A 26,368-nucleotide genomic window follows, 5' to 3' on the forward strand; every position below is an offset into this window, starting at 1 on the left:
AATACTTTGCTTCCAAAACAAATAATTTTAGGGGTCCCTGAGATGACAAAAAATTTAAAAAAACGAATGTAGATATATACAATTAGCTCCACCGACCCGGACTCGAACCACGGACCTAAGGATTTTTGAATTTAACTCGTGCGTAAAGCTAAATGTTAACAAAAGCTGATTGTTAAATGTAGACATTGAGGTTAGCAAGGTAAACTATTTATTTTGCTTCCGAAACAAAAATAATTTATGGGTCCTTGAGATGACAACAAATTTAAAAAACCGAAGTAGATATGTAAAATTAGCTCCACCGACCCGGACTCTAACCAGGGACCTAAGGATTTCAGCTTCAACTCTACAGTCCTCCGCTCTACCAACTCAGCTATTGGTGGGTATACATCTTTGTTCTAAGTTATCGTTTGGCGCACTGTAGACAGCTTTCCCCTACTGTCACTTTAACCTCCATATCATTTTTCTCAAATCAACGAAGCAAAAAAGAATCATTGTTTTGCTAAAGCGGAGAGGTTAGCGTCCGACTACGTTTTTGAGTTTAACTCGTACCTAAAGATAATTGTTAACAAATGCTGAGTGTTAAATGTAGACATTGAGGTTAGCAAGGTAAACTAATTATTTCGCTTCCGAAACAAAAATATTTTATGGGTCCATGAGATGACAACAAGTTTAAAAAACCGAAGTAGATATGTAAAATTAGCTCCACCGACCCGGACTCTAACCAGGGACCTAAGGATTTCAGCTTCAACTTTACAGTCCTCCACTCTACCAACTGAGCTATCGGTGGGTATACATCTTTGTTCTAAGTTATTGTTTGGCGCACTCTAGACAGCTTTCCCCTACTGTCACTTTAACCTCCATATCTTTTTTCCTAAAACAACGAAGCAAAAAAGAATCATCGTTTAGCTAAAGCGGAGAGGTTAGCATCCGACTACGTTTTTGAGTTTAACTCGTACCTAAAGATAATTGTTAACAAATGTTGAGTGGTAAATGTAGACATTGAGGTTAACAAGGTAAACTAAATACTTTGCTTTCAAAACAAATTATTTTAGGGGTCTCTGAGATGACAAAAAATTTAAAAAAAAAACGAAAGTAGATATATAAAATTAGCTCCACCGACCCGGACTCGAACCAGGGACCTAAGGATTTCAGCTTCAACTCTACAGTCCTCCACTCTACCAACTGAGCTATCGGTGGGTATACATCTTTGTTCTAAGTTATTGTTTGGCGCACTCTAGAAAGTTTTCCCCTACTGTCACTTTAACCTCCATATCTTTTTTCCTAAAACAACGAAGCAAAAAAGAATCATCGTTTAGCTAAAGCGGAGAGGTTAGCATCCGACTACGTTTTTGAGTTTAACTCGTACCTAAAGATAATTTTTAACAAATGTTGAGTGGTAAATGTAGACATTGAGGTTAACAAGGTAAACTAAATACTTTGCTTTCAAAACAAATTATTTTAGGGGTCTCTGAGATGACAAAAAATTAAAAAAAAACAAAAGTAGATACATAAAATTAGCTCCACTGACCCGGACTCGAACCAGGGACCTAAGGATTTGAGCTTCAACTCTACAGTCCTCCGCTCTCCCAACTGAGCTTTTGGTGGGTATACTTCTTTGTTCTAATTTATCTTTTGTTGCACTCTTGACAGTTTTCCCCTACTGATACTTTAAACTCCATATCATTTTTCCCAAAACAATGAAGGAAAAAAGAATCATTGTTTAGCTAAAGCGGAGAGTTTAGCATGAGAATACGTTTTTGAATTTAACTCGTACTTAAAGATAAATTTTAACAAATGTTGAGTGTTAAATGTAGACAATGATGTTAACAAGGTAAACTAAATATTTTACCACGAGAAGACAAAAAATTTCAAAAACCATAGTAGTTATATAAAACTAGCTCCACCAGCCCGGAATCGAACCGGGTATCTAAGGATTTCAGCTTGAACTCTACAGTCCTCCGCTCTACCAACTGACCTATCAGTGGGTATACCTCTTTGTTCTAAGTTATCTTTTGTCGCACTCTAGACAGTTTTCCACTACTGTCACTTTAACCTCCATATCATTTTTCCTAAAACAACGAAGCAGAAAAGAATTATTGTTTAGAAAAAGCGGAGAGTTTAGCGTAAGAATACGTTTTCGAATTTAACTCGTACTTAAAGATAATTGTTAACAAATGTTGAGTGGTAAATGTAGACATTGAGGTTAACAAGGTAAACTGAATATTTTGCTTCCAAAACAAATTATTTTAGGGGTCCCTGAGATGACAACAAATTAAAAAAAACGAAAGTAGATATATAAAATTAGCTCCACCGACCCGGACTCGAACCAGGGACATAATGATTTCAGCTTCAACTCTACAGTCCTCCACTCTACCAACTGAGCTATCGGTGGGTAAATTTCTTTGTTCTAGGTTATCCTTTGTCGCACTCTAAACAGTTTTTCCCTGCTGTCACTTTAACCTCCATATCATTTTTCCCAAAACAACGAAGGAAAAAAGTATCATTGTTTAGCTAAAGCGGAGTGTTTAGCATCAGAATACGTTTTTGAATTTAACTCGTACTCAAAGATAAACTTTGACAAATGTTGAGTGTTAAATGTAGACAATGATGTTAACAAGGTAAACCAAATATTTTGCTTCCGAAATAAATTATTTTAGGGGTCCCTGAGATTACAACAAATTTAAAAAAAAACGGAAGTAGATATATAAAATTAGCTCCACCGACCCGGACTTGAACCAGGGACCTAAGGATTTCAGCTTCAACTCTTCATTTCTGCACTCTAACAACTGAGCTATCGGTGGGTAAACGGCTTCATTCTAAGTTATCTTTTGTCGCACTCTAGACAGTTTTCCACTACTGCCACTTTAACCTCCGTATCATTTTTCCCTTAACAACGCAGCAAAAAAAGAATCATTGTTTAGCTAAAGCGGAGAGTGTAGCATCAGGCTACGTTTTTGAATTTAACTCGTACTCAAAGATAAATTTTAACAAATGTTGTGTGTTAAATGTAGACAATGATGTTAACACGGTAAACTAAATATTTTGCTTCCGAAATATTCTATTTTAGGGGTCCCTGAGATTACAACAAATTTAAAAAAAAACGGAAGTAGATATATAAAATTAGCTCCACCGACCCGGACTTGAACCAGGGACCTAAGGATTTCAGCTTCAACTCTTCATTTCTGCACTCTAACAACTGAGCTATCGGTGGGTAAACGGCTTCATTCTAAGTTATCTTTTGCCGCACTCTAGACAGTTTTCCGCCTACTGTTACTTAAATCTCCATAGCATTTTTTCCAAAACAACGAAGCAAAAAAGAATCATTGTTTAGCTAAAGCGGAGTGTTTGGCATCAGAATATTTTTTTGAATTTAACTCCTACTCAAAGATAAATTTTGACAAATGTTGTGTGTTAAATGTAGACAATGATGTTAACACGGTAAACTAAATATTTTGCTTCCGAAATATTCTATTTTAGGGGTCCCTGAGATTACAACAAATTTTAAAAAAACTGAAGTAGATGTATAAAGTTAGCTCCACCGACCCGGACTCGAACCAGGGACCTAAGGATTTCAGCTTCAACTCTACAGTCCTCCGCTCTACCAACTGAGCTATCGGTGGGTATACTTCATAGTTCTAAGTTATCTTTTGCCGCACTCTAGACAGTTTTCCGCCTACTGTTACTTAAATCTCCATAGCATTTTTTTCCAAAACAACGAAGCAAAAAGAATCATTGTTTAGCTAAAGCGGAGTGTTTAGCATCAGAATATTTTTTTGAATTTAACTCCTACTCAAAGATAAATTTTAACAAATGTTGAGTGTTAAATGTAGACAATGATTTTAACACGGTAAACTAAATATTTTGCTTCCGAAATAATTTATTTTAGGGGTCCCTGAGATTACAACAAATTTTAAAAAAACTGAAGCAGATATATAAAATTAGCTCCACCGACCCGGACTCGAACCAGGGACCTAAGGATTTAAGCTTCAACTCTACAGTCCTCCGCTCTACCAACTGAGCTATCGGTGCGTATACTTCATAGTTCTAAGTTATCTTTTGCCGCACTCTAGACAGTTTTCCGCCTACTGTTACTTAAATCTCCATAGCCTTTTTTCCAAAACAACGAAGCAAAAAAGAATCATTGTTTAGCTAAAGCGGAGAGTGTAGCATCAGGCTACGTTTTTGAATTTAACTCGTACTCAAAGATAAATTTTAACAAATGTTGTGTGTTAAATGTAGACAATGATGTTAACACGGTAAACTAAATATTTTGCTTCCGAAATATTTTATTTTAGGGGTCCCTGAGATTACAACAAATTTAAAAAACTGAAGTAGATGTATAAAGTTAGCTCCACCGACCCGGACTCGAACCAGGGACCTAAAGATTTCAGCTTCAACTCTACAGTCCTCCGCTCTACCAACTGAGCTATCGGTGGGTATACTTCATAGTTCTAAGTTATCTTTTGCCGCGCTCTAGACAGTTTTCCGCCTACTGTTACTTAAATCTCCATAGCATTTTTTCCAAAACAACGAAGCAAAAAAGAATCATTGTTTAGCTAAAGCGGAGTGTTTAGCATCAGAATATTTTTTTGAATTTAACTCCTACTCAAAGATAAATTTTAACAAATGTAGAGTGCTAAATGTAGACAATGATGTTAACACGGTAAACTAAATATTTTGCTTCCGAAATAATTTATTTTAGGGGTCCCTGAGATTACAACAAATTTTAAAAAACTGAAGTAGATATATAAAATTGGCTCCACCGACCCGGACTCGAACCAGGGACCTCAGGATTTCAGCTTCAACTCTACAGTCCTCCGCTCTACCAACTGAGCTATCGGTGGGTATACTTCATAGTTCTAAGTTATCTTTTGCCGCACTCTAGACAGTTTTCCGCCTACTGTTACTTAAATCTCCAAAGCATTTTTCCCAAAACTAGGAAGCAAAAAAGAATCATTGTTTAGCTAAAGCGGAGTGTTTAGCTTCAGAATACGTTTTTGAATTTAACTCCTACTCAAAGATAAGTTTTAACAAATGTTGAATGTTAAATGTAGACAATGATGTTAACACGGTAAACTAAATATTTTGCTTCCGAAATAATTTATTTTAGGGGTCCCTGAGATTACAACAAATTTTAAAAAACTGAAGTAGATATATAAAATTGGCTCCACCGACCCGGACTCGAACCAGGGACCTCAGGATTTCAGCTTCAACTCTACAGTCCTCCGCTCTACCAACTGAGCTATCGGTGGGTATACTTCATAGTTCTAAGTTATCTTTTGCCGCGCTCTAGACAGTTTTCCGCCTACTGTTACTTAAATCTCCATAGCATTTTTTCCAAAACAACGAAGCAAAAAAGAATCATTGTTTAGCTAAAGCGGAGTGTTTAGCATCAGAATATTTTTTTGAATTTAACTCCTACTCAAAGATAAATTTTAACAAATGTAGAGTGCTAAATGTAGACAATGATGTTAACACGGTAAACTAAATATTTTGCTTCCGAAATAATTTATTTTAGGGGTCCCTGAGATTACAACAAATTTTAAAAAACTGAAGTAGATATATAAAATTGGCTCCACCGACCCGGACTCGAACCAGGGACCTCAGGATTTCAGCTTCAACTCTACAGTCCTCCGCTCTACCAACTGAGCTATCGGTGGGTATACTTCATAGTTCTAAGTTATCTTTTGCCGCGCTCTAGACAGTTTTCCGCCTACTGTTACTTAAATCTCCATAGCATTTTTTCCAAAACAACGAAGCAAAAAAGAATCATTGTTTAGCTAAAGCGGAGTGTTTAGCATCAGAATATTTTTTTGAATTTAACTCCTACTCAAAGATAAATTTTAACAAATGTAGAGTGCTAAATGTAGACAATGATGTTAACACGGTAAACTAAATATTTTGCTTCCGAAATAATTTATTTTAGGGGTCCCTGAGATTACAACAAATTTTAAAAAACTGAAGTAGATATATAAAATTGGCTCCACCGACCCGGACTCGAACCAGGGACCTCAGGATTTCAGCTTCAACTCTACAGTCCTCCGCTCTACCAACTGAGCTATCGGTGGGTATACTTCATAGTTCTAAGTTATCTTTTGCCGCACTCTAGACAGTTTTCCGCCTACTGTTACTTAAATCTCCAAAGCATTTTTCCCAAAACTAGGAAGCAAAAAAGAATCATTGTTTAGCTAAAGCGGAGTGTTTAGCTTCAGAATACGTTTTTGAATTTAACTCCTACTCAAAGATAAGTTTTAACAAATGTTGAATGTTAAATGTAGGCAATGATGTTAACAACGTAAACTAAATATTTTGCTTCCGAAATAAATTATTTTAGGGGTCCCTGAGATTACAACAAATTTAAAAAAACGGAAGTAGATATATAAACTTAGCTCCACCGACCCGGACTCGAACCAGGGACCTAAGGATTTCAGCTTCAACTCTACAGTCCTCCGCTCTACCAACTGAGCTATAGGTGGGTATACTTCATAGTTCTAAGTTATCTTTTGTCGCACTCTAGACAGTTTTCCGCCTACTGTTACTTAAATCTCCATAGCATTTTTCCCAAAACAACGAAGCAAAAAAGAATCATTGTTTAGCTAATGCGGAGTGTTTAGCATCAGAATACGTTTTTGAATTTAACTCGTACTCAAAGATAAATTTTAACAAATGTTGAGTGTTAAATGTTGACAATGATGTTAACAAGGTAAACTAAATATTTTGCTTCCGAAATAAATTATTTTAGGGGTCCCTGAGATTACAGCAAATTTAAATAAAACTGAAGTAGATATATAAAATTAGCTCCACTGACCCAGACTCGAACCAGGGACCTAAGGGTTTCAGCTTCAATTCTACAGTCCTCCGCTCTACCAACTGAGCTATCGGTGGGTATTGTTCTTTGTTCTAAGTTATCTTTTGTCTCACTCTAGACAGTTTTCCCCCTACTTTCCTTTTGACCTCCATATCATTTTTCCTAAAACAACGCAGCAAAAAAGAATCATTGTTTAGCTAAAGCGGAGAGTTTAGCATCAGAATACGTTTTTGAATTTAATTCGTACTTAAAGATAAAAGTTAACAAATGTTAAGTGTTAAATGTAGCCCTTGAGGTTAACAAGGAAAACTAAATACTTCGCTTCCAAAACAAATTATTTTAGGGGTCCCTGAGATGACAACAGATTTAAGAAAACGGAAGTAGATGTGTAAAATTAGATCCACCGACCAGGACTCGAACCAGTGACCTAAGGATTTCAGCTTCAACTCTACAGTCCTCCGCTCTACCAACTGAGCTATCGGTGTGTATACCTCTTTGTTCTAAGTTATCTTTTGTAGCACTTTAGACAGTTTTCCGCCTACTGTTATTTAAATCTCCATATCATTTTTCCCAAAACAACGAAGCGGAAAAGGATCATTGTTTAGCGAAAGCGGAGAGTTTAGCATCAGAATACGTTTTTGTATTTAACTCGTACTCAAAAATAAATTTTAACAAATGTTGAGTGTTAGATGTATACAATGATGTTAACAAGGTAAACTAAATATTTTGCTTCCGAAATAAATTATTTTAGGGGTCCCTGAGATTACAACAAATTAAAAAAAAACGGAAGTAGATATATAAAATTAGCTCCACCGACCCGGACTCGAACCAGGGACTTCAGGATTTCAAGTTCAACTCTACAGCCCTCCGCTCTACCAACTCAGCTATCGGTGGGTATTGTTCTTTGTTCTAAGTTATCTTTTGTCTCACTCTAGACAGTTTTCCCCCTACTGTCCTTTTGACCTCCATATCAGTTTTCCTAAAACAACGCAGCAAAAAAGAATCATTGTTTAGCTAAAGCGGAGAGTTTAGCATCAGAATACGTTTTTGAATTTAATTCGTACTCAAAGATAAAAGTTAACAAAAGTTAACTGTTAAATGTAGCCCTTGAGGTTAACAAGGAAAACTAAATACTTCGCTTCCAAAACAAATTATTTTAGGGGTCCCTGAGATGACAACAAATTTAAAAAAAGGGAAGTAGATATATAAAATTAGCTCCACCGACCAGGACTCGAACCAGGGACCTAAGGATTTCAGCTTCAACTCTACAGTCCTCCGCTCTACCAACTGAGCTATCGGTGGGTATACTTCATAGTTCTAAGTTATCTTTTGTCGCACTCTAGACAGTTTTCCGCCTACTGTTACTTAAATCTCCATATCATTTTTCCCAAAACAAAGAAGCGAAAAAGAATCATTGTTTAGCTAAAGCGGAGAGTTTAGCATCACAATACATTTTCGAATTTAACTCGTACTCAAAAATAAATGTTAACAAATGTTGAGTGTGAAATGTAGACAATGATGTTAACAAGGTAAACTAAATACTTTGCTTCCGAAATAAAATATTTTAGGGGTCCCTGAGATGACAACAAATTTAAAAGAACGGAAGTAGATACATAAAATTAGTTTCCACCGACCCGGACTCGAACCAAGGACCTAAGGATTTCAGCGTCAACTCTACAGTCCTCCGCTCTACCAACTGAGCTATCGGTGTGTTTACTTCTTTGTTCTAAGTTATATTTTGTAGCACTCTAGACAGTTTTCCGCCTACTGTTACTTAAATCTCCATATCATTTTTCCCAAATTAAAGAAGCGAAAAAGAATCATTGTTTAGCTAAAGCGGAGAGTTTAGCATCAGAATACGTTTTTGAATTTAAATCGTACTTAAAGATAAAAGTTAACAAATGTTGAGTGTTAAGTGTAGCCCATGAGGTTAACAAGGTAAACTAAATACTTCGCTTCCAAAACAAATTAATTTAGGGATCCCTGAGATGACAACAAATTTAAAAAAACGGAAGTAGATATATAAAATTAGCTTCACCGACCCGGACTCCAACCAGGGACCTAAGGATTTTTGCTTCTTCTCTACAGTCCTCCTCTCTACCAAATTAACTATCGGTGGGTATACGTCTTTGTTCTGAGTTATCTTTTGTCGCACTCTAGACAGCATTCCGCCTACTGTTACTTAAATCTCCGTATCATTTTTCCCAAAACAGCGAAGCAAAAAGGAATCATTGTTTAGCTAAGGCGGAGAGTTTAGCATCAGAATACGTTTTTGAATTTAACTCGTCTTAAAGATAAAAGTTAACAAATGTTGAGTGTTAAATGTAGCCCTTGAGGTTAACAAGGTAAACTAAATACTTCGCTTCCAAAACAAATTTTTTTAGGGTTCCCTGAGATGACAACAATTTTTAAAAAACGAAAGTAGATATAAAATTAGCTCCACCGACCCGGACTCGAACCAGGGCCTAAGGATTTCAGCTTCAACTCTACAGTCCTCCGCTCTACCAACTGATCTATCGGTGGGTATTCTTCTTTGTTCTAAGTTATTTTTTGTCGCACTCTAGACAGTTTTCCCCCTACTGTCCTTTTGACCTCCATATAATTTTTCCTAAAACAACGCAGCAAAAAGGAATCATTGTTTAGCTAAAGCAGAGAGTTTAGCATCAGAATACGTTTTTGAATTTAATTCGTACCTAAAGACAAAAGTTAACAAATGTTGAGTGTTAAATGTAGCCCTTGAGGTTAACAAGGTAAACTAAATACTTCGCTTCCAAAAAAAAAATTTTAGGGTTCCCTGAGATGACAACAAATTAAAGAAAAAGAAAGTAGATATAAAATTAGCTCCACCGACCCGGACTCGAACCAGGGACCTAAGTATTTCAGCTTCAACTCTGCAGTCCTCCGCTCTACCAACTGAGCTATCGGTGTGTATACTTCTTTGTTCTTAGTTATCTTTTATTGCACTCTAGACAGTTTTCCGCCTACTGTTACTTAATCTCCATATCATTGTTCCCAAAACAAAGAAGCGAAAAAGAATCATTGTTTAGCTAAAGCAGAGAGTTTAGCATCAGAATACGTTTTTGAAATTAATTCGTACTTAAAGACAAAAGTTAACAAATGTTGAGTGTTAAATGTAGCCCTTGAGGTTAACAAGGTAAACTAAATACTTCGCTTCCAAAAAAAAATTTTAGGGTTCCCTGAGATGACAACAAATTAAAGAAAAAGAAAGTAGATATAAAATTAGCTCCACCGACCCGGACTCGAACCAGGGACCTAAGTATTTCAGCCTCAACTCTGCAGTCCTCCGCTCTACCAACTGAGCTATCGGTGTGTATACTTCTTTGTTCTTAGTTATCTTTTATTGCACTCTAGACAGTTTTCCGCCTACTGTTACTTAATCTCCATATCATTGTTGCCAAAACAAAGAAGCGAAAAAGAATCATTGTTTAGCTAAAGCGGAGAGTTTAGCATCAGAATACGTTTTTGAATTTAACTCGTACTCAAAAATAAATGTTAACAAATGTTGAGTGTGAAATGTAGACAATGATGTTAACAAGGTAAACTAAATATTTTGCTTCCGAAATAAATTAATTTAGGGTTCCCTGAGATGACAACAACTTTAAAAAAAACGAAAGTAGATATAAAAAATTAGCTCCACCGACCCGGACTCGAACCAGGGACTTCAGGATTTCAGCTTCAACTCTACAGTCCTCCGCTCTACCAACTGATCTATCGGTGGGTGTTCTTCTTTGTTCTAAGTTTTTTTTTGTCGCACTCTAGACAGTTTTCCCCCTACTGTCCTTTTGACCTCCATATAATTTTTCCTAAAACAACGCAGCAAAAAGGAATCATTGTTTAGCTAAAGCAGAGAGTTTAGCATCAGAATACGTTTTTGAATTTAATTCGTACTTAAAGACAAAAGTTAACAAATGTTGAGTGTTAAATGTAGCCCTTGAGGTTAACAAGGTAACCTAAATACTTCGCTTCCAAAACAAAATATTTTAGAGTTCCCTGAGATGACAACAAATTAAAGAAAAAGAAAGTAGATATATAAAATTAGCTCCACCGACCCGGACTCGAACCAGGGACCTAAGTATTTCAGCTTCAACTCTGCAGTCCTCCGCTCTACCAATTGAGCTATCGGTGTGTATACTTCTTTGTTCTTAGTTATCTTTTATTGCACTCTAGACAGTTTTCCGCCTACTGTTACTTAATCTCCATATCATTTTTCCCAAAACAAAGAAGCGAAAAAGAATCATTGTTTAGCTAAAGCGGAGAGTTTAGCATCAGAATACGTTTTTGAATTTAACTCGTACTCAAAAATAAATGTTAACAAATGTTGAGTGTGAAATGTAGACAATGATGTTAACAAGGTAAACTAAATATTTTGCTTCCGAAATAAATTAATTTAGGGTTCCCTGAGATGACAACAACTTTAAAAAAAAACGAAAGTAGATATAAAAAATTAGCTCCACCGACCCGGACTGGAACCAGGGACTTCAGGATTTCAGCTTCAACTCTACAGTCCTCCGCTCTACCAACTGAGCTATCGGTGGGTATTGTTCTTTGTTCTAAGTTATCTTTTGTCTCACTCTAGACAGTTTTCCCCCTACTTTCCTTTTGACCTCCATATCATTTTTCCTAAAACAACGCAGCAAAAAAGAATCATTGTTTAGCTAAAGCGGAGAGTTTAGCATCAGTATACGTTTTTGAATTTAAATCGTACTTAAAGATAAAAGTTAACAAATGTTGAGTGTTAAATGTAGCCCATGAGGTTAACAAGGTAAACTAAATACTTCGCTTCCGAAACAAATTAATTTAGGGTTCCCTGAGATGACAACAAATTTAAAAAAAGGGAAGTAGATATATAAAATTAGCTCCACCGACCAGGACTCGAACCAGGGACCTAAGGATTTCAGCTTCAACTCTACAGTCCTCCGCTCTACCAACTGAGCTATCAGTGGGTATTCTTCTTTGTTCTAAGTTATTTTTTGTCGCACTCTAGACAGTTTTCCCCCTACTGTCCTTTTGACCTCCATATAATTTTTCCTAAAACAACGCAGCAAAAAGGAATCATTGTTTAGCTAAAGCAGAGAGTTTAGCATCAGAATACGTTTTTGAATTTAATTCGTACTTAAAGACAAAAGTTAACAAATGTTGAGTGTTAAATGTAGCCCTTGAGGTTAACAAGGTAAACTAAATACTTCGCTTCCAAAACAAAATATTTTAGGGTTCCCTGAGATGACAACAAATTTAAAAAAAAGGGAAGTAGATATATAAAATTAGCTCCACCGAACAGGACTCGAACCAGGGACCTAAGGATTTCAGCTTCAACTCTACAGTCCTCCATACTACCAACTGAGCTATCGGTGTGTTTACTTCCTTGTTCTTAGTTATCTTTTATTGCACTCTAGACAGTTTTCCGCCTACTGTTACTTAATCTCCATATCATTTTTCCCAAAACAAAGAAGCGAAAAAGAATCATTGTTTAGCTAAAGCGGAGAGTTTAGCATCAGAATACGTTTTTGAATTTAACTCGTACTCAAAAATAAATGTTAACAAATGTTGAGTGTGAAATGTAGACAATGATGTTAACAAGGTAAACTAAATATTTTGCTTCCGAAATAAATTAATTTAGGGTTCCCTGAGATGACAACAACTTTAAAAAAAACGAAAGTAGATATAAAAAATTAGCTCCACCGACCCGGACTCGAACCAGGGACTTCAGGATTTCAGCTTCAACTCTACAGTCCTCCGCTCTACCAACTGAGCTATCGGTGGGTATTGTTCTTTGTTCTAAGTTATCTTTTGTCTCACTCTAGACAGTTTTCCCCCTACTTTCCTTTTGACCTCCATATCATTTTTCCTAAAACAACGCAGCAAGAAAGAATCATTGTTTAGCTAAAGCGGAGAGTTTAGCATCAGTATACGTTTTTGAATTTAAATCGTACTTAAAGATAAAAGTTAACAAATGTTGAGTGTTAAATGTAGCCCATGAGGTTAACAAGGTAAACTAAATACTTCGCTTCAGAAACAAATTAATTTAGGGTTCCCTGAGATGACAACAACTTTAAAAAAAACGAAAGCAGATATAAAAAATTAGCTCCACCGACCCGGACTCGAACCAGGGACTTCAGGATTTCAGCTTCAACCCTCCAGTCCTCCGCTCTACCAACTGAGCTATCGCTGGGTATTGTTCTTTGTTCTAAGTTATCTTTTGTCTCACTCTAGACAGTTTTCCCCCTACTTTCCTTTTGACCTCCATATCATTTTTCCTAAAACAACGCAGCAAAAAAGAATCATTGTTTAGCTAAAGCGGAGAGTTTAGCATCAGTATACGTTTTTGAATTTAAATCGTACTTAAAGATAAAAGTTAACAAATGTTGAGTGTTAAATGTAGCCCATGAGGTTAACAAGGTAAACTAAATACTTCGCTTCCGAAACAAATTAATTTAGGCTTCCCTGAGATGACAACAACTTTAAAAAAAACGAAAGTAGATATAAAAAATTAGTTCCACCGACCCGGACTCGAACCAGGGAGTTCAGGATTTCAGCTTCAACTCTACAGTCCTCCGCTCTACCAACTGAGCTATCTGTGGGTATTGTTCTTTGTTCTAAGTTATCTTTTGTCTCACTCTAGACAGTTTTCCCCCTACTGTCCTTTTGACCTCCATATAATTTTTTCTAAAACAACGCAGCAAAAAGGAATCATTGTTTAGCTAAAGCAGAGAGTTTAGCATCAGAATACGTTATTCAATTTAATTCGTACTTAAAGACAAAAGTTAACAAATGTTGAGTGTTAAATGTAGCCCTTGAGGTTAACAAGGTAAACTAAATACTTCGCTTCCAAAACAAAATATTTTATGGTTCCCTGAGATGACAACAAATTAAAGAAAAAGAAAGTAGATATATAAAATTAGCTCCACCGACCCGGACTCGAACCAGGGACCTAAGTATTTCAGCTTCAACTCTGCAGTCCTCCGCTCTACCAATTGAGCTATCGGTGTATATACTTCTTTGTTCTTAGTTATCTTTTATTGCACTCTAGACAGTTTTCCGCCTACTGTTACTTAAATCTCCATATCATTTTTCCCAAAACAACGAAGCGAAAAAGGATCATTGTTTAGCTAAAGCGGAGAGTTTAGCATCAGAATACGTTTTTGAATTTAACTCGTACTCAAAAATAAATATTAACAAATGTTGAGTGTTAAATGTATACAATGATGTTAACAAGGTAAACTAAATATTTTGCTTCCGAAATAAATTATTTTAGGGGTCCCTTAGACTACAACAAATTTAAAAAAAACGGAAGTTGATATATAAAATTAGCTGCACCGACCCGGACTCCAACCAGGGACCTAAGGATTTTTGCTTCTACTCTACAGTCCTCCTCTCTACCAACTGAACTATCGGTGAGTATACTTCTTTGTTCTGAGTTATCTTTTGTCGCACTCTAGACAGTATTCCGCCTACTGTTACTTAAATATCCATATCAATTTTCCCAAAACAGCGAAGCAAAAAAGAATCATTGTTTAGCTAAGGCGGAGAGTTTAGCATCAGAATACGTTTTTGAATTTAACTCGTCTTAAAGATAAAAGTTAACAAATGTTGAGTGTTAAATGTAGCCCTTGAGGTTAACAAGGTAAACTAAATACTTCGCTTCCAAAACAATTTTTTTTAGGGTTCCCTGAGTTGACAACAAATTTTGAAAAACGAAAGTAGATATATAAAATTAGCTCCACCGACCCGGACTCGAACCAGGGACCTAAGGATTTCATCTTCAACTCTACAGTACTCCGCTCTACCAACTGATCTATCGGTGGGTATACTTCTCTGTTCTAAGTTATCTTTTGTCGCACTCTAGACAGTTTTCCCCCCTACTGTCCTTTTGACCTCCATATAATTTTTCCTAAAACAACGCAGCAAAAAGGAATCATTTTTAAGCTAAAGCAGAGAGTTTAGCATCAGAATACGTTTTTGAATTTAACTCGTCTTAAAGATAAAAGTTAACAAATGTTGAGTGTTAATTGTAGACCTTGAGGTTAACAAGGTAAGCTAAATACTTCGCTTCCAAAACAAATTATTTTAGGGTTCCCTGAGATGACAACAAATTTGAAAAAAAAACAAAAGTAGATATATAAAATTAGCTCCACCGACCCGGACTCGAACCAGGGACTTCAGGATTTCAGCTTCAACTCTGCAGTCCTCCGCTCTACCAACTGAACTATCGGTGGGTATACTTCTTTGTTCTGAGTTATCTTTTGTCGCACTCTAGACAGTATTCCGCCTACTGTTACTTAAATATCCATATCAATTTTCCCAAAACAGCGAAGCAAAAAACAATCATTGTTTAGCTAAGGCGGAGAGTTTAGCATCAGAATACGTTTTTGAATTTAACTCGTACTCAAAAATAAATGTTAACAAATGTTGAGTGTGAAATGTAGACAATGATGTTAACAAGGTAAACTAAATATTTTGCTTCCGAAATAAATTAATTTAGGGTTCCCTGAGATGACAACAACTTTAAAAAAAAAACGACAGTAGATATATAAAATTAGCTCCACCGACCCGGACTCGAACCAGGGACCTAAGGATTTCATCTTCAACTCTACAATCCTCCGCTCTACCAACTGAGCTATCGGTGAGTATACTTCTTTTTTCTAAGTTATCTTTTATTGCACTCTAGACAGTTTTCCACCCTATAGTCCTTTTGACCTCCATATAATTTCTCCATATAACCTCCACGTTTTTGAATTTAATTCGTATTAAAGATAAAAGTTAACAAATGTTGAGTGTTAAATGTAGCCTTTGAGGTTAACAAGGTAAACTAAATACTTCGCTTCCAAAACAAATTATTTTAGGGTTCCCTGAGATGACAACAAATTTGAAAAAAAAACAAAAGTAGATATATAAAATTAGCTCCACCGACCCGGACTCCAACCAGGGACCTAAGGATTTCAGCTTCAACTCTACAGTCCTCCGCTCTACCAACTGAGCTATCGGTAGGTATACTTCTTTGTTCTAAATTATCTTTTGTCTCACTCTAGACAGTTTTCGCCCTACTTTCCTTTTGACCTCCATATCATTTTTCCTAAAACAACGCAGCAAAAAAGAATCATTGTTTAGCTAAAGCCGAGAGTTTAGCTTCAGAATACGTTTTTGAATTTAATTCGTACTTGAAGATAAAAGTTAACAAATGTTGAGTGTTAAATGTAGCCCTTGAGGTTAACAGGGTAAACTAAATACTTCGCTTCCGAAACAAATTAATTTAGGGTTCCCTGAGATGACAACAAATTTTAAAAAAAACAAAAGTAGATATATAAAATTAGCTCCACCGACCCGCACTCGAACCAGGGACTTCAGGATTTCAGCTTCAACTCTGCAGTCCTCCGCTCTACCAACTGAACTATCGGTGGGTATACTTCTTTGTTCTGAGTTATCTTTTGTCGCACTCTAGACAGTATTCCGCCTACTGTTACTTAAATATCCATATCAATTTTCCCAAAACAGCGAAGCAAAAAACAATCATTGTTTAGCTAAGGCGGAGAGTTTAGCATCAGAATACGTTTTTGAATTTAACTCGTACTCAAAAATAAATGTTAACAAATGTTGAGTGTGAAATGTAGACAATGATGTTAACAAGGTAAACTAAATATTTTGCTTCCGAAATAAATTAATTTAGGGTTCCCTGAGATGACAACAACTTTAAAAAAAAACGACAGTAGATATATAAAATTAGCTCCACCGACCCGGACTCGAACCAGGGACCTAAGGATTTCATCTTCAACTCTACAGTACTCCGCTCTACCAACTGATCTATCGGTGGGTATACTTCTCTGTTCTATGTTATCTTTTGTCGCACTCTAGACAGTTTTCCCCCCTACTGTCCTTTTGACCTCCATATAATTTTTCCTAAAACAACGCAGCAAAAAGGAATCATTTTTTAGCTAAAGCAGAGAGTTTAGCATCAGAAAACGTTTTGGAATTTAATTCGTACTTAAAGATAAAAGTTAACAAATGTTGAGTGTTAATTGTAGACCTTGAAGTTAACAAGGTAAGCTAAATACTTCGCTTCCAAAACAAATTATTTTAGGGTTCCCTGAGATGACAACAAGTTTTAAAAAACGAAAGTAGATATATAAAATTAGCTCCACCGACCCGAACTCGAACCAGAAACCTAATTATTTCAGCTTCAACTCTACAATCCTCCGCTCTACCAACTGAGCTATCGGTGAGTATACTTCTTTGTTCTAAATTATCTTTTGTCTCACTCTAGACAGTTTTCGCCCTACTTTCCTTTTGACCTCCATATCATTTTTCCTAAAACAACGCAGCAAAAAAGAATCATTGTTTAGCTAAAGCCGAGAGTTTAGCTTCAGAATACGTTTTTGAATTTAATTCGTACTTAAAGATAAAAGTGAACAAATGTTGAGTGTTAAATGTAGCCCTTGAGGTTAACAAGGTAAACTAAATACTTCGCTTCCAAAACAAATTATTTTAGGGTTCCCTGAGATGACAACAAATTTGAAAAAAAAAACAAAAGTAGATATATAAAATTAGCTCCACCGACCCGGACTCCAACCAGGGACCTAAGGATTTCAGCTTCAACTCTACAGTCCTCCGCTCTACCAACTGAGCTATCGGTAGGTATACATCTTTGTTCTAAATTATCTTTTGTCTCACTCTAGACAGTTTTCGCCCTACTTTCCTTTTGACCTCCATATCATTTTTCCTAAAACAACGCAGCAAAAAAGAATCATTGTTTAGCTAAAGCCGAGAGTTTAGCTTCAGAATACGTTTTTGAATTTAATTCGTACTTAAAGATAAAAGTGAACAAATGTTGAGTGTTAAATGTAGCCCTTGAGGTTAACAAGGTAAACTAAATACTTCGCTTCCGAAACAAATTATTTTAGGGTTCCCTGAGATGACAACAAATTAAAAAAAAAACGAAAGTAGATATATAAAATTAGCTCCACCGACCCGGACTCCAACCAGGGACCTAAGGATTTTTGCGTCTACTCTACAGTCCTCCTCTCTACCAACTGAACTATCGGTGGGTATACTTCTTTGTTTTGAGTTATCTTTTGTCGCACTCTAGACAGTTTTCCCCCTACTTTCCTTTTGACCTCCATATCATTTTTCCTAAAACAACGCAGCAAAAAAGAATCATTGTTTAGCTAAAGCCGAGAGTTTAGCATCAGAATACGTTTTTGAATTTAATTCGTACTTAAAGATAAAAGTTAACAAATGTTGAGTGTTAAATGTAGCCCTTGAGGTTAACAAGGTAAACTAAATACTTCGCTTCCGAAACAAATTATTTTAGGGTTCCCTGAGATGACAACAAAGTTAAAAAAACGAAAGTAGATATATAAAATTAGCTTCACCGACCCGGACTCCAACCAGGGACCTAAGGATTTTTGCTTCTACTCTACAGTCCTCCTCTCTACCAACTTAACTATCGGTGGGTATACTTCTTTGTTTTGAGTTATCTTTTGTCGCACTCTAGACAGTTTTCCGCCTACTGTTACTTAAATCTCCGTATCATTTTTCCCAAAACAGCGAAGCAAAAAAGAATCATTGTTTAGCTAAACCGGAGAGTTTAGAGTCAGAATACGTTTTTGAATTTAACTCGTCTTAAAGATAAAAGTTAACAAATGTTGAGTGTTAAATGTAGCCCTTGAGGTTAACAAGGTAAACTAAATACTTCGCTTCCAAAACAAATTATTTTAGGTTTCCCTGAGATGACAAATTTTAAAAAACGAAAGTAGATATATAAAATTAGCTCCACTGACCCGGACTCCAACCAGGGACCTAAGTCTTTCAGCCTCAACTCTACAGTCCTCCGCTCTACCAACTGAGCTATCAGTAGGTATAGTTCTTTGTTCTAAGTTATCTTTTGTCTCACTCTAGACAGTTTTCCCCCTACTTTCCTGTTGACCTCCATATCATTTGTCCTAAAACAACGCAGCAAAAAAGAATCATTGTTTAGCTAAAGCCGAGAGTTTAGCATCAGAATACGTTTTTGAATTTAATTCGTACTTAAAGATAAAAGTTAACAAATGTTGAGTGTTAAATGTAGCCCTTGAGGTTAACAAGCTAAACTAAATACTTCGCTTCCGAAACAAATTATTTTAGGGTTCCCTGAGATGACAACAAAGTTAAAAAAAACGAAAGTAGATATATAAAATTAGCTTCACCGACCCGGACTCCTACCAGGGACCTAAGGATTTTTGCTTCTACTCTACAGTCCTCCTCTCTACCAACTTAACTATCGGTGGGTATACTTCTTTGTTTTGAGTTATCTTTTGTCGCACTCTAGACAGTTTTCCGCCTACTGTTACTTAAATCTCCGTATCATTTTTCCCAAAAAAGCGACGCAAAAAAGAATCATTGTTTAGCTAAACCGGAGAGTTTAGAATCAGAATACGTTTTTGAATTTAACTCGTCTTAAAGATAAAAGTTAACAAATGTTGAGTGTTAAATGTAGCCCTTGAGGTTAACAAGGTAAACTAAATACTTCGCTTCCAAAACAAATTATTTTAGGTTTCCCTGAGATGACAAATTTTAAAAAACGAAAGTAGATATATAAAATTAGCTCCACCGACCCGGACTCGAACCAGGGACCTAAGAATTTTTGCTTCTACTCTACGGTCCTCCTCTCTACCAACTGAAATATCGGTGGGTAGAGTTCTTTGTTCTGAGTTATCTTCTGTCGCACTCTAGACAGTATTCCGCCTACTGTTATTTAAATCCCCATATCATTTTTCCCAAAACAGCGAAGCAAAAAATAATCATTGTTTAGCAAAAGGGGAGAGTTTAGCATCAGAATACGTTTTTGAATTTAACTCGTCTGAAAGATAAAAGTTAACAAATGTTGAGTGTTAAATGTAGCCCTTGATGTTAACAAGGTAAACTAAAAAAAATTGTTTTAGGGTTCCCTGAGATAACAACAAATTTAAAAAAAAACGAAAATAGATATACAAAATTTGCTCCACCGATCCGGACTCGGACCAGTGACCTAAGGATCTCAGCTTCAACTCTACAGTCCTCCGCTCTACCAACTGAGCTATCGGTGAGTATACTTCTTTTTTCTAAGTTATCTTTTATTGCACTCTAGACAGTTTTCCACCCTATAGTCCTTTTGACCTCCATGTAATTTTTCCTAAAACAATGCAGCAAAAAGGAATCATTGTTTAGCTAAAGCAGGGAGTTTAGCATCAGAATACGTTTTTGAATTTAACTCGTCTTAAAGATAAAAGTTAACAAATGTTGAGTGTTAAATTTAGACATTGAGGTTAACATGGTAAACTAAATATTTGCTTCCGAAACAATTTATTTTAGGGTTCCCTGAGGTGACAACAAATTTAAAAAAAACGACAATAGATATATAAAATTAGCTCCACCGATCCGGACTCGGACCAGGGACCTAAGAATTTCAGCTTCAACTCTACAGTCCTCCGCTCTACCAACTCATCTATCGGTGGGTATACTTCTTTGTTCTAAATTATCTTTTGTCGCACTCTAGACAGTTTTCCGCCTACTGTTACTTAAATCTCCATATCATTTTTCCTAAAAGAACGCAGCGAAAAAAAATCGTTTAGCTAAAGCGGAGAGTTTAGCATCAGAATACGTTTTTGATTTTAACTCGTCATAAAGATAAAAGTTGAGTGTTAAATGTAGACATTGAGGTTAACATGGTAAACTAAATATTTGCGTCCAAAACAAATTATTTTAGGGGTCCCTGAGATGACAACAAATTAAAAAAAACGGAAGTAGATATTTAAAATCAGCTCCACCGAACTGAACTCGAACCAGGGACCTAAGGCTTTCAGCTTCAACTCTACAGTCCTCCGCTCTACCAACTAAGCTATCGGTGGCTATACTTCTTTGTTCTAAGTTAACTTTTCTCGCACTCTAGACAGTTTTCCCCCTACTGTCACTTTGACCTCGATATCATTTTTCCTAAAGCAACGACGCAAAAACGAATCATTGTTTAGCTAAAGCGGAGAGTTTTGCATCAGAATACGTTTTGAATTTAATTCGTACTTAAAGATAAAAGTTAAGAAAGGTTGAGTGTTAAATGTAGCCCTTGAGGTTAACAAGGTAAACTAAATACTTTGCTTCCAAAACAAATTATTTTAGGGTTCCCTGAGATGACAACAAATTTAAAAAAACGAAAATAGATATATCAAATTAGCTCCACCGATCCGGACTCGGACCAGGGACCTACGAATTTCAGCTTCAACTCTACAGTCCTCCGCTCTACCAACTCATCTATCGGTGGGTATACTTCTTTGTTCTAAATTATCTTTTGTCGCACTCTAGACAGTTTTCCGCCTACTGTTATTTAAATCTCGATATCATTTTTCCCAAAACAACGAAGCAAAAAAAGAATCATTGTTTAGCTAAAGCGGAGAGTTTAGCATCAGAATACGTTTTTAATTTAACTCGTACTCAAAGATAAATTTTAATAAATGTTGAGTGTTAAATGTAGGCAATGATGTTAACAAGGTAAACTAAATATTTTGCTTCCGAAATAAATTATTTTAGGGGTCCGCGAGAAGACAACAAATTTATTACACCAAAGTAGATATATTAAATTAGCTCCACCGACCCGGATTCGAACGAGGGACCTAAGGATTTCAGCTACTACTCTACAGTCTTCCTCTCTACCAATTGAACTATCGGTGGGTTTACCTCTTGGTGCTAAGTTATCTTTTACCCCTCTCTAGACAGTTTTCCACTACTGTCACTTTAACCTCCATACCATTTTTCCTAAAAGAACGCAGCGAAAAATAATCATTGTTTAGCTAAAGCGGAGAGTTTAACATCAGACAACGTTTTCGAATTTAGAATTTAACTCGTTTTTAAAGATAAATGTTAACAAACGTGGAGTGTCAAATGTAGACAATGATGGTAACAAGGTAAACTTAATATTTTGCTTCCGAAACAAATTAATTAAGGGGTCCATGAGAAGACAACAAACTTAAAAAAAACCAAACTAGGTATATAACTTTAGCTCCACCGACCCGGCTTTGAAGCACGGACCTAAGGATTTCAGCTTCAACTCTACATTCCTCCGGTCTACCAACTGAGCTATCGGTGAGTTTTCCTCTTTGTTCTAAGATATCTTTTCGAGCACTCTAGACAATGTTCTACTAATGTCACTTTAAGCTCCATATCATTTTTCCTAAAAGAACCCAGATATAAGTAATCATTGTTTAGCTAAAGCGTTTAGCATCAGAATACGTTTTTGAATTTAACTCGTACTTAAAGATACATGTTAATAAATGTTGAGTGTTAAATGTAGACATTGAGTTTAACTAGGTAAACTAAATACTTTGCTTCCAAACAAATTATTTTAGGGTTACCTGAGATGACAACAAACTTAAAAAAACAAAAATAGTTATATAAAATCAGCTCCACCGACTCGGACTCGAACCAGGGACTTAAGGATTTCAGCTTCACAACTACAGTCTCCCGCTCTACCAACTGAGCTATCGGTGGGTATACTTCTTTGTTCTAAGTTATCCTTTGTCGCACTCTAGACAGTTTTCTCCTACTGTCACTTCAACCTCCATATCATTTTCCCCAAAGCAACGAATCAAAAAAGAATCATTGTTTAGCTAAAGTGGAGAGTTAAGAAGTAGAATACGTTTTTGAATTTAACTCGTACTTAAAGATAAATGTTAACAAATGTTGAGTGTTAAATGTAGACAATTTTGTTCACAAGGTAAGCTAAATAATTTGCTTCCAAAACAAATTATTTTAGGGGTCCACGAGAATACAACAAATTTAAAAGACCAAAGTTGAAAAATAAAATTAGCTTCACTGACCCGGACTTAAGGATTTCAGCTTCAACTCCACAGTCCTCCGCTCTACCAACTCAACTATCGGTGGGTATACTTCTTTATTCTAAGTTATCTTTTTCCGCACTCTAAACAATTTTCCCCTACTGTCACTTTGACCTCCATATCATTTCCCCCAAAACAGCGAAGCAAAAAAATGATTGTTTCGCTAAAGTGGACAGTTTAACATCAGACTACGTTTTTGAATTAACTCGTACTCGAAGATAAAAGTTAAAAAATGTTAATTGTTAATTGTAGACGTTGTTGTTAACAACGTAAACTAAATTTTATGCTTCCGACACAAATTGCTTTAGGGGTCCATGAGAAGACAACAAACTTAAAACCAAAGTAGATATATAAAATTACCTCCATCGACCACAACTCGAACCAGGGACCTAAAGATTTCAGCTTCAACTCTACATTCGTCCGCTATATCAACTGAGCTATCGGTGAGTATATCTCATTGTTCTCAGTTATCTTTTGGCGCACTATAGACAGTTTTTTACTACTGTCACTTAAAACTCCGTATCATTTTTCCTAAAAGAACCCAGATAAAAATAATCATTGTTTAGCTAAAGCAGAGAGTTTAGCATCAGACAACGTTTTCGAATTTAGAATTTAACTCGTTTTTAAAGATAAATGTTAACAAACGTGGAGTTTCAAATGTAGACAATGATGGTAACAAGGTAAAATTAATATTTCGCTTCCGAAACAAATTAATTAAGGGGTCCATAAGAAGACAACGAACTTAAAAAAAACCAAACTAGGTATATAACTTTAGCTCCACCGACCCGGATTTGAACCAAGTACCTAAGGATTTCAGCTTCAACTCTACAGTCCTCCGCTCTACCAACCGAGCTATCGGTTGGTATACCTCTTTGTTTTAAGTCATCTGTTGCCACACCCTAAACAGTTTTCCCCTAATGTCACTTTAACTTCCATATATTTTTTCACAGAACAACGAATCAAAAAAGAATCATTGTTTAGCTTAAACGGAGTATTTAGCATCAGACTACGTTTTTGAATTTATTTCGTACTTGAAGGTAAATGTTAACAAATGTTGAGTGTTAAATGTAGACATTAATGTTAACAATGTAAATTAAGTATTTTGCTTCCGAAACAAATTATTTTAGTGGTCCATGGGAATACAAGAAATTAGAAAAAAACCAAAGTAGATATCTGAATTTAGCTCCACTGACCCGGACTCGAACCAAGGACCTAAGGATTTCAGCTTCAACTCGACAGTCGTTCGTTCTACCAACTGAGCTATCAGTGGTTATAGCTCTTTGTTCTAAGGTATCTTTTGCCGCACCCTAGACAGTTTTCCCCTAATGTCACTTTTACTTTCATATCTTTTTTCACAGAACAACGATTCAAAAAAGAATCGTTGATTAGCTTGAACTGAGTGTTTAGCATCAGACTACGTTTTTGAATTTAACTCGTGCTTTAAGATAGATGTTAACAAATGTTCAGTTTTAAATGTAGACACTGATGTTAACAAGGTAAACTAAATATTTTGCTTCCGAAACAAATTATTTTAAGGAGTCCATGAGAATACAACAAATTTAAAAAAAACCAAAGTAGATATGTAAAATTAGCTCCACTGAACGGGATTTGAACCAGGGACCTAAGGATTTTAGCTTCAACTCTACAGTCATCCGCTTTACCAACTGAGCTATCGGTGAAGGTGTCGCTTTGATCTAAGTTATCTTTTGCCGCACTCTAGACAGTTTTCCCTTACTGTCACTCTAACCTCCATATCATTTTTCCCCAAAACAATAAAGCAAAAAAGAATCATTGTTATGCTAGAGCGGAGAGTTTAGCATCAGTCTACTCTTTTTTGAATTTAACTCGTACTTAAAGATAGATGTTAACAAAGGTTGAGTATTAAATGTAGAAATTGATGTTAACAAGGTAAATTAAGTATTTTGCTTCCAAAACAAATCATTTTAGGGGTCCATTGGAATACAACAAATTAGAAAAAACCAAAGTAGATATCTAAAATTAGCTCTACCGACCCGGACTCGAAACAGTGACCTAAAGATTTCAGCTTCAACTCTACAGTCATCCGTTCTATCAACTGAGCTATCGATGGGTATACTTCTTTTTCTCTAAATTACCTTTTGATCGACTCTAGACAGTTGATGTTAACAACGTAAACTAAATATTTTGGTTCCGAAACAAATTGTTTTAGGGGTCCATGAGAAGAGAACAAGTTTAAAAAACCAAAGTATATATATAAAATTAGCTCCATTGACCCGGACTCGAACCAGAGACCTAAGGATTTCAGCGTCAACTCTACAGTCCTTCGCTCTACCAACTGAGCTATCGGTTGGTATACCTCTTTGTTCTATGTTATCTTTTGCCGCATTCTAGACAGTTTTCCCCTACAGTCACTTTAACCTCCATATCCTTTTCCCTAAACAACGCAGCAAAAAAGAATCATTGTTTAGCTACAGCTGAGAGTTTAGCATCGGAGTACGTTTTTGAATTTAATTCGTACGTAAAGATAAAAGTTAACAAATGTTAAGTGTTAAATGTAGCCCTTGAGGTTAACAAGGAAAACTAAATACTTCGCTTCCAAAACAAATTATTTTAGGGGTCCATGAGAAGACAACAATTTTAAAAACCAAACTAGGTATATAAAATTAGCTACTCCGACCCGGATTTGAACCGGGGACCTAAGGATTTTGGCTTCTACTCTACAGTCCTCCGCTCTACCAACTGCGCTATCGCTGGGTATACCTGTTTGTTCTAAGGTATCTCTTGCCGAACCTTAGACAGTTTTCCCCTAATGTCACTTTAAATTCCATATCTTTTTTCCCAGAACAACGAATCAAAAAAGAGTCATTGTTTAGTCTAAGCTAAGTGTTTAGCATCAGACTACGTTTTTGAATTTAAATCGTACTTAACGATAGATGTTAACAAATGTTGAGCGTTAAATGTAGACATTGATGTTAACAAGGTAAACTAATTATTTTGCGTCCGCAACAAATGATTTTAAGGGGTCCAGGAGAATACAACAAATTAAAAAAACCAAAGTAGATATGTAAAAATAGCTCCACCCACCCGGATTTGAACCAGGGACCTAAGCATTTGAGCTTCAATTCTACTGTCCTCCGCTCTACCAACTGAGCCATCGGTGGTTTTAACTCTTTGTTTTAATCTTTTGTCTCACCCTAGACAGTTTTGCCCTACTGTCACTTTAACGTCCACATTTTTCCCAAAACAACGAAGCAAAAAAACCACTATTTGGCTAAAGCGGAGAGTTTATTTAGCATCAGACTACGTTTTTGAATTTAGCTCGTACTTAGAGATGAATGCTAACAAATGTTGAGTGTTAAATGTAGACATTTATGTTAACAAGATAAACTAAATATTTTGCTTCTAAAACATATTATTTAAGGGTCCATGAGAAGAAAAAAAATATAAAACCAAAGTAGATATGTAAAATTAGCTCCACCGATGCGGACTCGAACCAGGGACCTAAGGATTTCAGCTTCAACTCTACACTCCTCTGCTCTACCCACTGAGCTATCGATGGATGCCCCTCTCTTATCTACGTTCTCTTTGTGAGCGCTCCAGCCAGTTTTCCCCTCTCGTTACTTTGACCTCCATATCAATATTTTTTTCCAAAACAACGAAGCAAAAATGAATCATTGTTTAGCTAAAGCGGAGAGTTAGCATCAGAATCCGATTCTTTTGATTTTTA

At 36.0% G+C, this 26,368-nt stretch overlaps 31 non-coding genes across 31 annotated transcripts; all 31 read right to left on the bottom strand.

Moving 5' to 3' along the window:
• Positions 1-701: 701 nt before the first annotated feature.
• Trnay-gua (transfer RNA tyrosine (anticodon GUA)) lies at positions 702-787 on the bottom strand. The gene is given in 2 exon segments: positions 702-737; positions 751-787. It is a non-coding gene; the product is annotated as a tRNA-Tyr (tRNA).
• Positions 788-1,111: 324 nt separating this feature from the next.
• On the bottom strand, positions 1,112-1,197 carry Trnay-gua (transfer RNA tyrosine (anticodon GUA)). The gene is given in 2 exon segments: positions 1,112-1,147; positions 1,161-1,197. It is a non-coding gene; the product is annotated as a tRNA-Tyr (tRNA).
• A 1,109-nt stretch (positions 1,198-2,306) lies between these two features.
• On the bottom strand, positions 2,307-2,392 carry Trnay-gua (transfer RNA tyrosine (anticodon GUA)). Its single transcript is given in 2 exon segments — positions 2,307-2,342; positions 2,356-2,392. It is a non-coding gene; the product is annotated as a tRNA-Tyr (tRNA).
• Positions 2,393-3,534: 1,142 nt separating this feature from the next.
• On the bottom strand, positions 3,535-3,620 carry Trnay-gua (transfer RNA tyrosine (anticodon GUA)). The gene is given in 2 exon segments: positions 3,535-3,570; positions 3,584-3,620. It is a non-coding gene; the product is annotated as a tRNA-Tyr (tRNA).
• Positions 3,621-3,943: 323 nt separating this feature from the next.
• On the bottom strand, positions 3,944-4,029 carry Trnay-gua (transfer RNA tyrosine (anticodon GUA)). The gene is given in 2 exon segments: positions 3,944-3,979; positions 3,993-4,029. It is a non-coding gene; the product is annotated as a tRNA-Tyr (tRNA).
• Positions 4,030-4,350: 321 nt separating this feature from the next.
• Positions 4,351-4,436, bottom strand: Trnay-gua (transfer RNA tyrosine (anticodon GUA)). The gene is given in 2 exon segments: positions 4,351-4,386; positions 4,400-4,436. It is a non-coding gene; the product is annotated as a tRNA-Tyr (tRNA).
• A 322-nt stretch (positions 4,437-4,758) lies between these two features.
• On the bottom strand, positions 4,759-4,844 carry Trnay-gua (transfer RNA tyrosine (anticodon GUA)). The gene is given in 2 exon segments: positions 4,759-4,794; positions 4,808-4,844. It is a non-coding gene; the product is annotated as a tRNA-Tyr (tRNA).
• A 322-nt stretch (positions 4,845-5,166) lies between these two features.
• Positions 5,167-5,252, bottom strand: Trnay-gua (transfer RNA tyrosine (anticodon GUA)). The gene is given in 2 exon segments: positions 5,167-5,202; positions 5,216-5,252. It is a non-coding gene; the product is annotated as a tRNA-Tyr (tRNA).
• Positions 5,253-5,574: 322 nt separating this feature from the next.
• Trnay-gua (transfer RNA tyrosine (anticodon GUA)) lies at positions 5,575-5,660 on the bottom strand. The gene is given in 2 exon segments: positions 5,575-5,610; positions 5,624-5,660. It is a non-coding gene; the product is annotated as a tRNA-Tyr (tRNA).
• A 322-nt stretch (positions 5,661-5,982) lies between these two features.
• On the bottom strand, positions 5,983-6,068 carry Trnay-gua (transfer RNA tyrosine (anticodon GUA)). Its single transcript is given in 2 exon segments — positions 5,983-6,018; positions 6,032-6,068. It is a non-coding gene; the product is annotated as a tRNA-Tyr (tRNA).
• Positions 6,069-6,390: 322 nt separating this feature from the next.
• Trnay-gua (transfer RNA tyrosine (anticodon GUA)) lies at positions 6,391-6,476 on the bottom strand. The gene is given in 2 exon segments: positions 6,391-6,426; positions 6,440-6,476. It is a non-coding gene; the product is annotated as a tRNA-Tyr (tRNA).
• Positions 6,477-7,207: 731 nt separating this feature from the next.
• On the bottom strand, positions 7,208-7,293 carry Trnay-gua (transfer RNA tyrosine (anticodon GUA)). The gene is given in 2 exon segments: positions 7,208-7,243; positions 7,257-7,293. It is a non-coding gene; the product is annotated as a tRNA-Tyr (tRNA).
• A 731-nt stretch (positions 7,294-8,024) lies between these two features.
• Positions 8,025-8,110, bottom strand: Trnay-gua (transfer RNA tyrosine (anticodon GUA)). The gene is given in 2 exon segments: positions 8,025-8,060; positions 8,074-8,110. It is a non-coding gene; the product is annotated as a tRNA-Tyr (tRNA).
• A 323-nt stretch (positions 8,111-8,433) lies between these two features.
• On the bottom strand, positions 8,434-8,519 carry Trnay-gua (transfer RNA tyrosine (anticodon GUA)). Its single transcript is given in 2 exon segments — positions 8,434-8,469; positions 8,483-8,519. It is a non-coding gene; the product is annotated as a tRNA-Tyr (tRNA).
• A 727-nt stretch (positions 8,520-9,246) lies between these two features.
• On the bottom strand, positions 9,247-9,331 carry Trnay-gua (transfer RNA tyrosine (anticodon GUA)). The gene is given in 2 exon segments: positions 9,247-9,281; positions 9,295-9,331. It is a non-coding gene; the product is annotated as a tRNA-Tyr (tRNA).
• A 319-nt stretch (positions 9,332-9,650) lies between these two features.
• On the bottom strand, positions 9,651-9,736 carry Trnac-gca (transfer RNA cysteine (anticodon GCA)). Its single transcript is given in 2 exon segments — positions 9,651-9,686; positions 9,700-9,736. It is a non-coding gene; the product is annotated as a tRNA-Cys (tRNA).
• A 317-nt stretch (positions 9,737-10,053) lies between these two features.
• On the bottom strand, positions 10,054-10,139 carry Trnac-gca (transfer RNA cysteine (anticodon GCA)). Its single transcript is given in 2 exon segments — positions 10,054-10,089; positions 10,103-10,139. It is a non-coding gene; the product is annotated as a tRNA-Cys (tRNA).
• Positions 10,140-10,869: 730 nt separating this feature from the next.
• On the bottom strand, positions 10,870-10,955 carry Trnac-gca (transfer RNA cysteine (anticodon GCA)). Its single transcript is given in 2 exon segments — positions 10,870-10,905; positions 10,919-10,955. It is a non-coding gene; the product is annotated as a tRNA-Cys (tRNA).
• Positions 10,956-11,278: 323 nt separating this feature from the next.
• On the bottom strand, positions 11,279-11,364 carry Trnay-gua (transfer RNA tyrosine (anticodon GUA)). The gene is given in 2 exon segments: positions 11,279-11,314; positions 11,328-11,364. It is a non-coding gene; the product is annotated as a tRNA-Tyr (tRNA).
• A 322-nt stretch (positions 11,365-11,686) lies between these two features.
• On the bottom strand, positions 11,687-11,772 carry Trnay-gua (transfer RNA tyrosine (anticodon GUA)). The gene is given in 2 exon segments: positions 11,687-11,722; positions 11,736-11,772. It is a non-coding gene; the product is annotated as a tRNA-Tyr (tRNA).
• Positions 11,773-12,503: 731 nt separating this feature from the next.
• Trnay-gua (transfer RNA tyrosine (anticodon GUA)) lies at positions 12,504-12,589 on the bottom strand. The gene is given in 2 exon segments: positions 12,504-12,539; positions 12,553-12,589. It is a non-coding gene; the product is annotated as a tRNA-Tyr (tRNA).
• A 323-nt stretch (positions 12,590-12,912) lies between these two features.
• Trnas-gga (transfer RNA serine (anticodon GGA)) lies at positions 12,913-12,998 on the bottom strand. The gene is given in 2 exon segments: positions 12,913-12,948; positions 12,962-12,998. It is a non-coding gene; the product is annotated as a tRNA-Ser (tRNA).
• A 731-nt stretch (positions 12,999-13,729) lies between these two features.
• Trnac-gca (transfer RNA cysteine (anticodon GCA)) lies at positions 13,730-13,815 on the bottom strand. The gene is given in 2 exon segments: positions 13,730-13,765; positions 13,779-13,815. It is a non-coding gene; the product is annotated as a tRNA-Cys (tRNA).
• Positions 13,816-14,545: 730 nt separating this feature from the next.
• On the bottom strand, positions 14,546-14,631 carry Trnay-gua (transfer RNA tyrosine (anticodon GUA)). The gene is given in 2 exon segments: positions 14,546-14,581; positions 14,595-14,631. It is a non-coding gene; the product is annotated as a tRNA-Tyr (tRNA).
• A 325-nt stretch (positions 14,632-14,956) lies between these two features.
• Positions 14,957-15,042, bottom strand: Trnac-gca (transfer RNA cysteine (anticodon GCA)). Its single transcript is given in 2 exon segments — positions 14,957-14,992; positions 15,006-15,042. It is a non-coding gene; the product is annotated as a tRNA-Cys (tRNA).
• Positions 15,043-15,367: 325 nt separating this feature from the next.
• On the bottom strand, positions 15,368-15,453 carry Trnay-gua (transfer RNA tyrosine (anticodon GUA)). The gene is given in 2 exon segments: positions 15,368-15,403; positions 15,417-15,453. It is a non-coding gene; the product is annotated as a tRNA-Tyr (tRNA).
• A 275-nt stretch (positions 15,454-15,728) lies between these two features.
• Positions 15,729-15,814, bottom strand: Trnay-gua (transfer RNA tyrosine (anticodon GUA)). The gene is given in 2 exon segments: positions 15,729-15,764; positions 15,778-15,814. It is a non-coding gene; the product is annotated as a tRNA-Tyr (tRNA).
• Positions 15,815-16,548: 734 nt separating this feature from the next.
• Trnay-gua (transfer RNA tyrosine (anticodon GUA)) lies at positions 16,549-16,634 on the bottom strand. Its single transcript is given in 2 exon segments — positions 16,549-16,584; positions 16,598-16,634. It is a non-coding gene; the product is annotated as a tRNA-Tyr (tRNA).
• A 735-nt stretch (positions 16,635-17,369) lies between these two features.
• On the bottom strand, positions 17,370-17,455 carry Trnay-gua (transfer RNA tyrosine (anticodon GUA)). The gene is given in 2 exon segments: positions 17,370-17,405; positions 17,419-17,455. It is a non-coding gene; the product is annotated as a tRNA-Tyr (tRNA).
• A 1,949-nt stretch (positions 17,456-19,404) lies between these two features.
• On the bottom strand, positions 19,405-19,490 carry Trnay-gua (transfer RNA tyrosine (anticodon GUA)). Its single transcript is given in 2 exon segments — positions 19,405-19,440; positions 19,454-19,490. It is a non-coding gene; the product is annotated as a tRNA-Tyr (tRNA).
• A 4,356-nt stretch (positions 19,491-23,846) lies between these two features.
• Trnad-guc (transfer RNA aspartic acid (anticodon GUC)) lies at positions 23,847-23,932 on the bottom strand. Its single transcript is given in 2 exon segments — positions 23,847-23,882; positions 23,896-23,932. It is a non-coding gene; the product is annotated as a tRNA-Asp (tRNA).
• Positions 23,933-26,368: the final 2,436 nt, after the last annotated feature.

The sequence above is a fragment of the Convolutriloba macropyga genome, chromosome 11 (assembly GCF_964194025.1).
Source record: "Convolutriloba macropyga chromosome 11, txConMacr16.3, whole genome shotgun sequence".
In the NCBI taxonomy this organism is placed as follows: Eukaryota; Metazoa; Xenacoelomorpha; order Acoela; family Convolutidae; genus Convolutriloba; species Convolutriloba macropyga.